Raw genomic sequence first — 9,443 nt, 5'->3', positions numbered from 1 at the left:
GAGTTCAGTTTGCCAGCTTCTAACCATTAGATGAAATTAGCTTGCTTTATCTGTGAACCTCCTGAACTTTCTGCAGGATGGCCCCACTGTTGACATCCTGCATGCTGTGGTCTCTCAGCTTGGATACGCAGGAAGATTGTGAGCCAAGCACTTACACATTGTCTTTCCATCGCTCTGCCCAGTCTGTGATGTTTGTGTGTTATCCATTCCCATCACACCAGCTCCTGCACTTCAGAAAGTTTGGAGATGCATGGTACCTGACAGCCTGCAATTAAGAGTTCAGCCAGGCTGTGTAGTGATAATGCTTTGCCCTTCCTGAAGGATGCAGACAGCCTTCCTTTAAAAGGGCTGTGTGACTCATTCAAATTGCTTCTATTTGTTTTTCTTTATGAAGTAAGTTCTTTTTGATTACTAAGCCTCCCTTTCTGTCCCACTGGAAGCTGGACTAAGGCAAGTTACAGAGTTTAGCCTCAGAGATGCTGTTCTGTTTAATTCATAGATTTATTGCTGATTATCAAAGTGAAGTAAGAAAATAAAAATAATTTTCTTGCCTTGCCTGGCCTCCCCAGAAAGCCCAGGACAGGCACAGGTAGTCCAGGAATCCTGACTCCCACACTAAGTGCAACCTGGGGACATGAAGCTGAGATCTTTGAAGCAACTTGGCAGAAATGTGGGAAGGTTTTCCCAGTGGCATGGTGAGAGCAGCAAGGCTGGAGGGAGGCCCTGCAGTGAAGTGCTTGGGGCAGGAGGTCCCCTGCTGTCCCTGGCACCTCATGGAGGGTGCACTGCACTCTCTGCAGTGTCTGGGGACAGGGCAAAGGTCAGCACCCTGGCACCAGCACATTGGCAGGCATTGAAGTAAATCTTGGGCCACATGCGCAGGGGTAAAGGGGTGCAGCCTGGCTTCATTTGCAGCACAGCTTCCCATTTTAGCAGAATGCTTTGCCCTGAAAAAGCTGATCTGCTTGGCCTGGAATCCAGTCAGAAGACAAAGCAATGCAAGCTCTCTGAGGGGAGCTGCCGTGGTACCACAGTGGTATTTTTGGTGCTGAATATGCTAAAAGGCAGGCCTGGCTTACCAGCTTCAAACACACATCTGTCCCTTTGAAGTAAGACTTGACAGATAAGCTGCTAAACTGACCTGGAGGCCTATGACTGGCAGCCAGCTTCTTTATGCTATAAAAGTCCAGTCTACTTTCATACAAGTTAGATTCTTCCACATCCTTTTCTTGAATTAGGAAGTGTAGAGTTTCTCTCATGGGTTTTGGGACACCTCTTTGTGGTTCTTTCTCAGGGACTGAGAGAAAGAAGTACTCCACGAATAGAAGTGTGGTGAGATACATCAACCTCAACTTAATGTTTCTATTGCTAGATTTAATATAATTGCTTTAACACAATTGCTTTAATATGGTGCACTATATCATTTATGTTATACTACAGTTGCCTATCTTCTATATTGTGTAGTAAGTAATTCCAATGTAATTCCTTCTGACTGTTCATTTGTCTTAATAAATGACTCATCTTTTATAAATACATCTGATTTGCCATCATTAAAACTTGTGGGGCAAAGTTATAAAGCTTAAGCCATTGACAGTCTGAGGCTAAAATCAGATCCAGCTGTCCCTTAGCTCTTCTCTCTCAGAATGAGTTTAGAAAGCAAGAAGGTCCTCTTGGCCCCTTGTGACTCAGCAGCAGGTCTTCTTTAATTAAACTTTGTCCAAAGCTCCCATCCACCTGCTACATCCATGAACTGTCTAAAACATTGGGACACATGCTAACAGGCAGGCCTATGGAGCACAGATGTGGCCAAACCTACTGCTTCATGTGTATTTGGGTAATTGTGGTGGTGGTGCTAGAAAAAAACAGATGCTTTGCTGAGGAGAGGTGGTGATCACATCATATAGAAAAGGCAGATTTTATCCCTGCTAGGACAGGAAGGCTGAATTGATCTCCTGCCCTTCTGGCAGGGAAGCCATCAATGTCTTGGAATAGCCTCAAGCCAACTCCAATCCCTGTGGTCAGACCAGCAGCACTATGGTCTTAAAATTTCAAACATATATGGATGCAGGTGGGCACAGCCTGCTTTGAAATAATACCTCTTGTGCACAAGGAGACCTATTCCCTGAAAATCACTCACATAGGCTGTCCCCATCCTCCTCAGGGTCAAGGATGCAGAGGGGTCACTTCTGTGGGGGCTCCTCACCAGCTCCTGAAGCTGCTCTGATGTGGCCCAGATGTGTGTTGTCCCCACGCAGGGCTGGAGCTACAGCAGCCCTGCAGCACCCATGGCAGGCCCTTTGCCTCCCTGTGTTGGGGTGCCAGAAAGCCCATGCTTTCCCACTCCATGGGCAAGACCCAAGGGCTCGGCAGGAGGGCCAAGTGCCTTGGACCCTGTTTTGCTCCCAAATGAGTTTGGGATGCAGTGGGGCGTTGTCGCATCCGTTCCCTCAGGAATTTCTTTGGGATGACAGCCAGGGTGCAGGGACATCATCCAGAACTCAGTTACTGCATTTGCAAAATCCAGTTTAATGCCTACAAAAACACCTATGCCTAATGAAAACCTACACAATTACAGCAATTGCACAACCATGGCATTGGAGGCCCCATGGCTACAAAGGCTGAACGCCAGGGAGGGCTGGCCTCAGCTGTGGACTGAAGGCTTCAGGGTGATCCCTCTGTGGGTGCCTGAGGTGTGTGGCCTCCCTCACTCCTACCCTGAATGAGAGCTTTCATGATCCCTGAATGCTTCTGCTGAAGGGAAGGGTCAGCTGCCTCTTGTGCTTGAGCCAGGAGCAGGTGATAGAAAGAGGGGCCCAAGTGCTGTGGAGCTGCCTGGTAGTGCAGAGCTTCTAACCTTCTCTTGTTGGGAATGCTGGGATGAACACCCCTCACTGGCTGCATCCACTTTGACACTGTCCACGGGATGGCTGGGCACAGGGAGTGACCTGTGTCTCCTATGAGCTTTCACCATGTAGGCAGGCTATTAGAGGAGAAACAGCAAACTAAAGATAGCATGAGAAGTCAGGCTTCACCGTGCCATCCTCGCTTTCCCTGGTGAGAGAGCAAGCGCTGAGCTGCCCAGCTCTGGAGCCAGGGGTGAATGGATTTCCTGTTCATTTGTAATGTCTCTGCTACATTGATAGTGGCAATTTGTTAGGGTTAACAAATAGGGCTTCTTCATGAAGCTTGCTGGGAAAGGGTTCTCTGCAGAGAGGACTCTCCCCCTCTCCCTCCCCAGCTCTGAAGGGTGTCCCTGCTGGATCTGGGAGAGGCAGATACTAAGGGATTAGTGCACGCTGGAAGGGCTGCAGCCGGAGGCAAGGCTTGGCACCGCCGCCTGGATGAGAGCTCACAACAATGGCGAGCTGCAGCCTGCCAAATCTCAACACAGCAGGCAAGGCTAGGCTCAGCTCTAGCTAAACGGGAGCCGTGTAGGACCCTCCATTTTGGAAGAGCGCTAGCAAGGTCTGGCACTTGGAATTCTTGGCATCCACAAGTGTCTTCGCTCTTTCTTATCCCCTCCTGTTCCCAGTAGATTTTGCATCCTTTACAATGGATAAATTATACATGCAGAGTTTACTCTCCTACCCGAGCTTCGAGAATACCCCAGTGCCAGCCAAGGGAGCTGGTGCATGGGGGAATAGCCAGGAATGTTTAAAATAGTCTGGCCATGTGACTTTGGGGATTGGAAAAGGAAAAAAAAAAAAAAAAAAATCCTTTCCCCCAACACTTTAAATGCAAACGAACTTTTTTTTTCAAAAGAGAGAGCCATGAACTGGTGATCTGTGCGCCAGTCACGAGCCAGCAGCTCTGGTTTCCCTCCTGGATGCAGAAGCGGCTGTGTCTGGGCCCTGGGGCAAGGCGCTTGGAGCCAGAGCCTGCACGGTGGGTGGCTGGATCCAACCTGGGCCGAGATGGAGGCGGCTGCCATAGGGAGAGCGGGCAGAGCTTTCCTGTCCCTCCCACTTTGGCTGGCGCTGAATGATTAAAACTAAGGGCGGGTGTACCTGCACTTGTATATACAGCTTGTTCCATGTCAGCTCTTTGTAGGGAGAAAAACCAGCCATGAAAAGGGAGACTCAGGCAATATGGATCTCAGTTTGGACGTGGAACCATCTGGGAAAAGTGGGGTGCTCAGCCCCATATACTCCTCCCTGTTCAGCTGCCCACGCACACCCTGTTCATCTGTCCCTGCATCTCCCTGCCTGTGCTGGCCCCCACTGCATCCATCTCACCATGTCTGGTCACAGGAACACCCCCCATAACCCCCAGGGATAGTGACAGGGACAGCGTTCCCCAATATTCCAGCATCGCCTCATGCCCAGGGTCGACTGCTGCTGCTCACCCCACTGCTGGGGGGCAGAGGGGCAGCAGCATTAATAAAGATTTTAATGATGGCTACCGGCTTGTACTACAAGCATCTGAGTCTCATTTGAATTCAGGCAACTTTAAGCACTTTTGGCAGTATAAAAGGGCCTGAAAGTGGATTCCAGTCACATGTGCATTTGCTTTTAGACTCCAGTGCAGTGCCAGCGTGATGTAAAGGGGCCTCCGCGAGCCGGAGAATCAGGCCCTGCATATTTTACACTCTTTTATAGCTTACTGTGACTCTGCTTATCTCTAACAGTTAAAAAACGAGTGCCAATGGTCTACACGCTGGATACGTATCATGCAAAACCAAATATAGCACGGCTCAAGAACACTCTTTGCATAATGTACATATGTATTTCATTTATTTTTGTAAAAATTCTGCTTAAGCATATGGAAGGGAAGGAGTGATAACACTGCCTAGAGGCAGATATAATGTGGTCAGGCAATGTGCAAGCTTCCTCACACAGCTCGAGGAATGTGCCTGAGTTTGAAGTTGTTACATGAGTCCTGGACAATTCCTTAGCAGTGAGAAGCAAGTAGGTCATACAGATGACTTTGTGACAGGGGTCTTCATTCACATCAGATGGCAGAGATCTTCCAAATGCACTTCACCTGTGGCTTATGTTTTCTAACCCAGAACTATGGATGTGCAAGACTCTGTCTGAAAATAACCATGTAGATCCATATTTAGGATCCTGCATGCATGAATTTTTCTTCAAACTTTTGGCTTGCCACATCAACGCTGTCCTACCAGTAATTCTACAAATCCTCTGGCTTATATTGCATAGCACAACCACAAATGCCAATTGCAAAAAAAAAGAAAAAAAAATTAAAAAGAAAAGGTAAGCCATTAAAAGAAAAAAAAAATTAACCATATTTAATAAAATTTAAAGCTCCCTGTCCTTTCCTGGCAGGGACAGCCAGACAGGACTGACCCCAGTGCCTGCCCCTGAGAGATGCTGGGCTCCTGCCAGTGCTTCAGACAAGAACTCTGCTTTGTTCATCGTAAAGTGTGCCTCTGTTCATGCTTCTTTTTTCTACTTTCCTTGTATAAAGACAAAATTATATTTTTAAAAATCAGAGAGTCTTCTGCTACAGATTGGGGTAAACCACATGTCAGCTTTAACTTGGGCATTCATCACCTGTCAGCCACAGTGGGAATCACTGGGACCTGTTTGACACATACCAGCTCCTGGATGCTTGGCCAAAGCCAACCCTGAGCCTTCTGGGGCCCTTGGCCAAACCTTGTGGCCTTGCTGTGTTGAGGGGATCTCCCAGTCCTGCTGCAGTTCCCAGTAAGCAGGAAAGCTGGGAGGACTGAACTGGCCAGCATTTCACTTCCCATTATTAATCTCTCCTGGATTTACCCCTGATTTTTGCAAATGACAGGCAAACTAAATACTTTAGCACTGGCTGGTGTTTGCAGATCCAGCAGTGTGTGAGGTGCTTTGAAGCTGGCATGCAGAAGGGAGCTGCTTGTACTAGGGTGAACAAAATGTAAGGGCTGATCTTCCAAAGAGGTTGCGCCTTGGGTCGGAAAGATTCTCAGACATAATCTTGATTTCATGTTTAAGTTAATTTTGTTCAGGAAAACACCAAAGCATGTATTTATCTGTAAGTGGATAATTTAGTGTAATTCTGGATAATTTAGTGTAGCTCATCGAAAAGGGGTGCTTTGCTAAACAGGGGCTGTAAGAACACACATAAGCTAAACTGAACTCAGTGGGCTTTACTTCTGAGAGACCTGGTGTTTGAAGCCTTGGGATCAAGATCTAAAGGGCTTGATGGAGAATGGAAGGATGAAGAAATGGAGATTACAGTGACACTAACGTGGTTACTCATGCACACAAGCGCAGGACATGCATTTTACCAATGGATTTGTGTAGATTTTGGCTTTGTTTTAGGAATTGGAGGATCTGCGGTAACAGCGTTTCCTTACTGGCAAACAAACACTTTCTGCTAAGAGCCTGTTTTGTAGAAGGAATTAGACTGGTCTGAGAGAGACAAGGTTGGAGCAGAGATGTTTTAAGAGGACAAAGAGCTGTCAGGGTATGGGCACAAGAGAGGTAGTAACATCCAACAAGATACCTTTTTCTGTGTCGTGCTCCCCCTTTCTACCCTGAGCCAAAGCTTAATCTAATTTTTTTTACTGGTATAAAGTGGTTTGCTTAATATAGTCTTATGCAGCTGTAACTGAGAATAAAATTAGATCTTGGTGTGCTAATTGGGGCCCTGACCCAGAGGAGCAGTTAAACATACGCTTAGTGTGAAGCAGGGGAGCTACTCCACCTGAGTCAGTAAGGGTATGCCTAAGCTTGAGGTTAAGCATCTTTTCAAGTATTTGGAGCAGAAGTTCACAAGAGCTGGTTTCCAACCTCCCCCCATTTTTGCTTAGATACCTCAAAGCTCCAAACATTTTCATCTTAAAATAGTGAGTGTTTCACAGGGAACTATTATCATTTTCCTACCTTCCTTGGAGGAAAATTGCCCTCCAAATTAAGGGGTGAATTTCATTTTAGGAGAACTGCAAGACTAGAGACAAAGGCGTCTCTCCTTTACTGACCTTCATTTTGGTAGCAGTGGGAGTTCCTGGTTGCTCCTTCAGTGGAGGAATTAGAAGGAGGTGTTTGTAGGAAAGTCTGTGGTTCACTGGCTTGCAGACTGTAGAAGACAGAAGGACAGGGTTTTAATTTAAACTATCAATTGGAGGGAAGCAATAAAACATAAAAGATTTACTTGCCTACAAACCTCTGAAATGTCTTCTATTTTTAGAATTCTCTGCAAATGCTTTTCATGCAAATGTACACTCACGTATACGTACGTATGTATATCTCTGTTATGTAAATCAACTCTTGATTTCTTATTCACTGTGTTAAGGAGCTTAAAAAGACTTTGGCATTTCTTTTACTGTGATGCGATTTTTATTTTTAAAGAAATAGTTAAACCTGCGTACCATACAGGTACTTTTAAAGCAGCCTGACTCTGATAGCTGTATTCAAGCTGAATACAATCTGGTTGCCCCCTGAAGTACTTCCCTAAATACTGTCAAACTTTTAAGTGCTTGCTTAAAGCTGATGCTGAAGTATCTGGCTGAACGGAGCCTTATCCATTGATCCAGGGTGTTTGCTCAGCACCTGGAGAGCTTGAGGTGGGACAGAGGAAGCACAAGGAGTTGGCTCAAGCTCCTTGGCCTGCCAAAAAACACATATCTGGCCCACAGAGCCATAGAAGCCTTTACCTGCAATGTAGGGTCACACTGACTCCCGTGTCCTTGGTATGTCTGGTCCTCCACCCACTTGTCCAGTGATGGCACTAGGCAGGCAGCTCTGGGAGTGTGTCTCCTGGAACAAAACTTCTACTCTTTAAGTCATCATGAGTCTCCATCCTGCTGGCAGTGAGTCAGGAGATGACTACCATGGACCCCTTCAGTGCAACACCACCTTTCATAAAGTCATCAAAATCCAGAGGGAAGCCAAGAATTCCTGAGGCTGGATTGCACTGCAGTGCGCCCAGTAAGCAAAGATGTACGTTACATGTATGCCTAAAATGGAAACATGAGCTGGTGCTTGCTTCAAAGGCAGCAGCCAGCAAATTCTCTCTGGAGACCAAATGCTCATCCCAGCAGACAGCTCTGCTGGCTGAGAACAAAGGTGAGAGGCAGGCCCCAGCCTGCAGGTGCTGCAGAGCAGCAGCCAGATCTACTGCAGGATATCTGCAAATAAAGTGGTTGGATCCCACCACATCTGTAAGAGAACTAAAACATTCATCAATCAGAAAACATCTTGGCAAATATTTTTTCCCCCCTGTAAGTAGAAGGATGTTTCCTAGTAGCAGCTTCTGCCTGTGCCCGTTGTCAGCTGCTTTGTGTGACTTCCCTTTTTACTTTAAGCTGTCTGTACCAAACACCAAAGGAAATTATGTGGGATTATTTTACACCCAAGTTGTATATCCCATAAAAAAGGGAGCACCCTGCTGTGGCATGCAATGGATTCTGTACAGTGGCAATGCATAGAAAACAGACACTGACTTTGAAAAGTAACACACTCCAGGGAGTCACTGCTCTCCCTGAGGAAAAAAACATTTACAGTGCACCAGCTCCATTTGTTCCAGGTACGTTTCTAACCTGTTGTCTGGATTTTAATGCAGTTCAGGCTGTCACATCACACCAAGTTATGAGATGCCTTTAGTGAATAAGAACAATGGGCTCAAAGGATTGGGTTTTGTTGGTTGTAAATATTGTTTATTGATGAAGATTAATGAAGGAAGAGCCAATGTTGAGCAATCTGGTAACGGAGGCAAAGCAGTGACGTCTCTTTGCCACCGATTGCCCTTCTAGAATACCAGGACCAATTGCCCCTCAGCCTTGATTTCCACTGGGGTCTCAGTGCTGAGCTCCAGCCAGAGACGTGAAACGGAGCAATTTCCATATTGCCTGCATTCCCTGAATATTCATTCCTCTCGCTCAAAAAGGAAAAGAAAAAAAGTAATGGAAAGAAGAAAGCAAGCCTCACATTTTCTGTGGCATCTCAAGCTGGGGGGAAAGGCCAAGATAAATGGATACTTTCAAGGTCATTAGCTTGTGGAGCTCACAGTTTGTATTGCCCTGCCAGAGCCTGGCTTGGAGAGGTTATAAATGTTTTTCGTCTGGAGCAGGGAGCTTATTGTTGGAGTTTGGATCCTCTGCTTGGCTGACAGTGAAAAATCCAAACTCTGGTGGAGCAGGGCCCCCCTCTCTGCCCAGGAGGTCTTTTGTCTATTCATCTGTAGCAGAACGCACAGGGAATTAGATGTGAGTTTGAACATATTGCGATGCCTCACCGCTATGGTTGCCACCACCAAAAATGTTGCTGGGCAGCTGACCTTCCTGGCAGCCCACCAAGAGAGAAACAAGGTCAAGTGCTGTTTGCTCTTCAAGAAAATTACATCAAATTTATATCCAGTCCACTCCAGCCTAACCAGCCAGCAGACCGATGGTCTGTGGAGAAGAGACGGGAAGGAACAGAGTCAGAAAATAAGGGTGTGGGGCAAGGCACCATCTGCTGGTTGCGTATTTTGGGGGTACCCTGAGCCAA

Source organism: Pseudopodoces humilis, chromosome 3 (genome assembly GCF_049639895.1).
Source record: "Pseudopodoces humilis isolate 2021_Gansu_Grassland_sample_001 chromosome 3, ASM4963989v1, whole genome shotgun sequence".
NCBI classification, from domain to species: Eukaryota; Metazoa; Chordata; class Aves; order Passeriformes; family Paridae; genus Pseudopodoces; species Pseudopodoces humilis.
The sequence above is the reverse complement of the archived record's forward strand: the minus strand, read 5'-3'. Positions refer to the sequence as shown.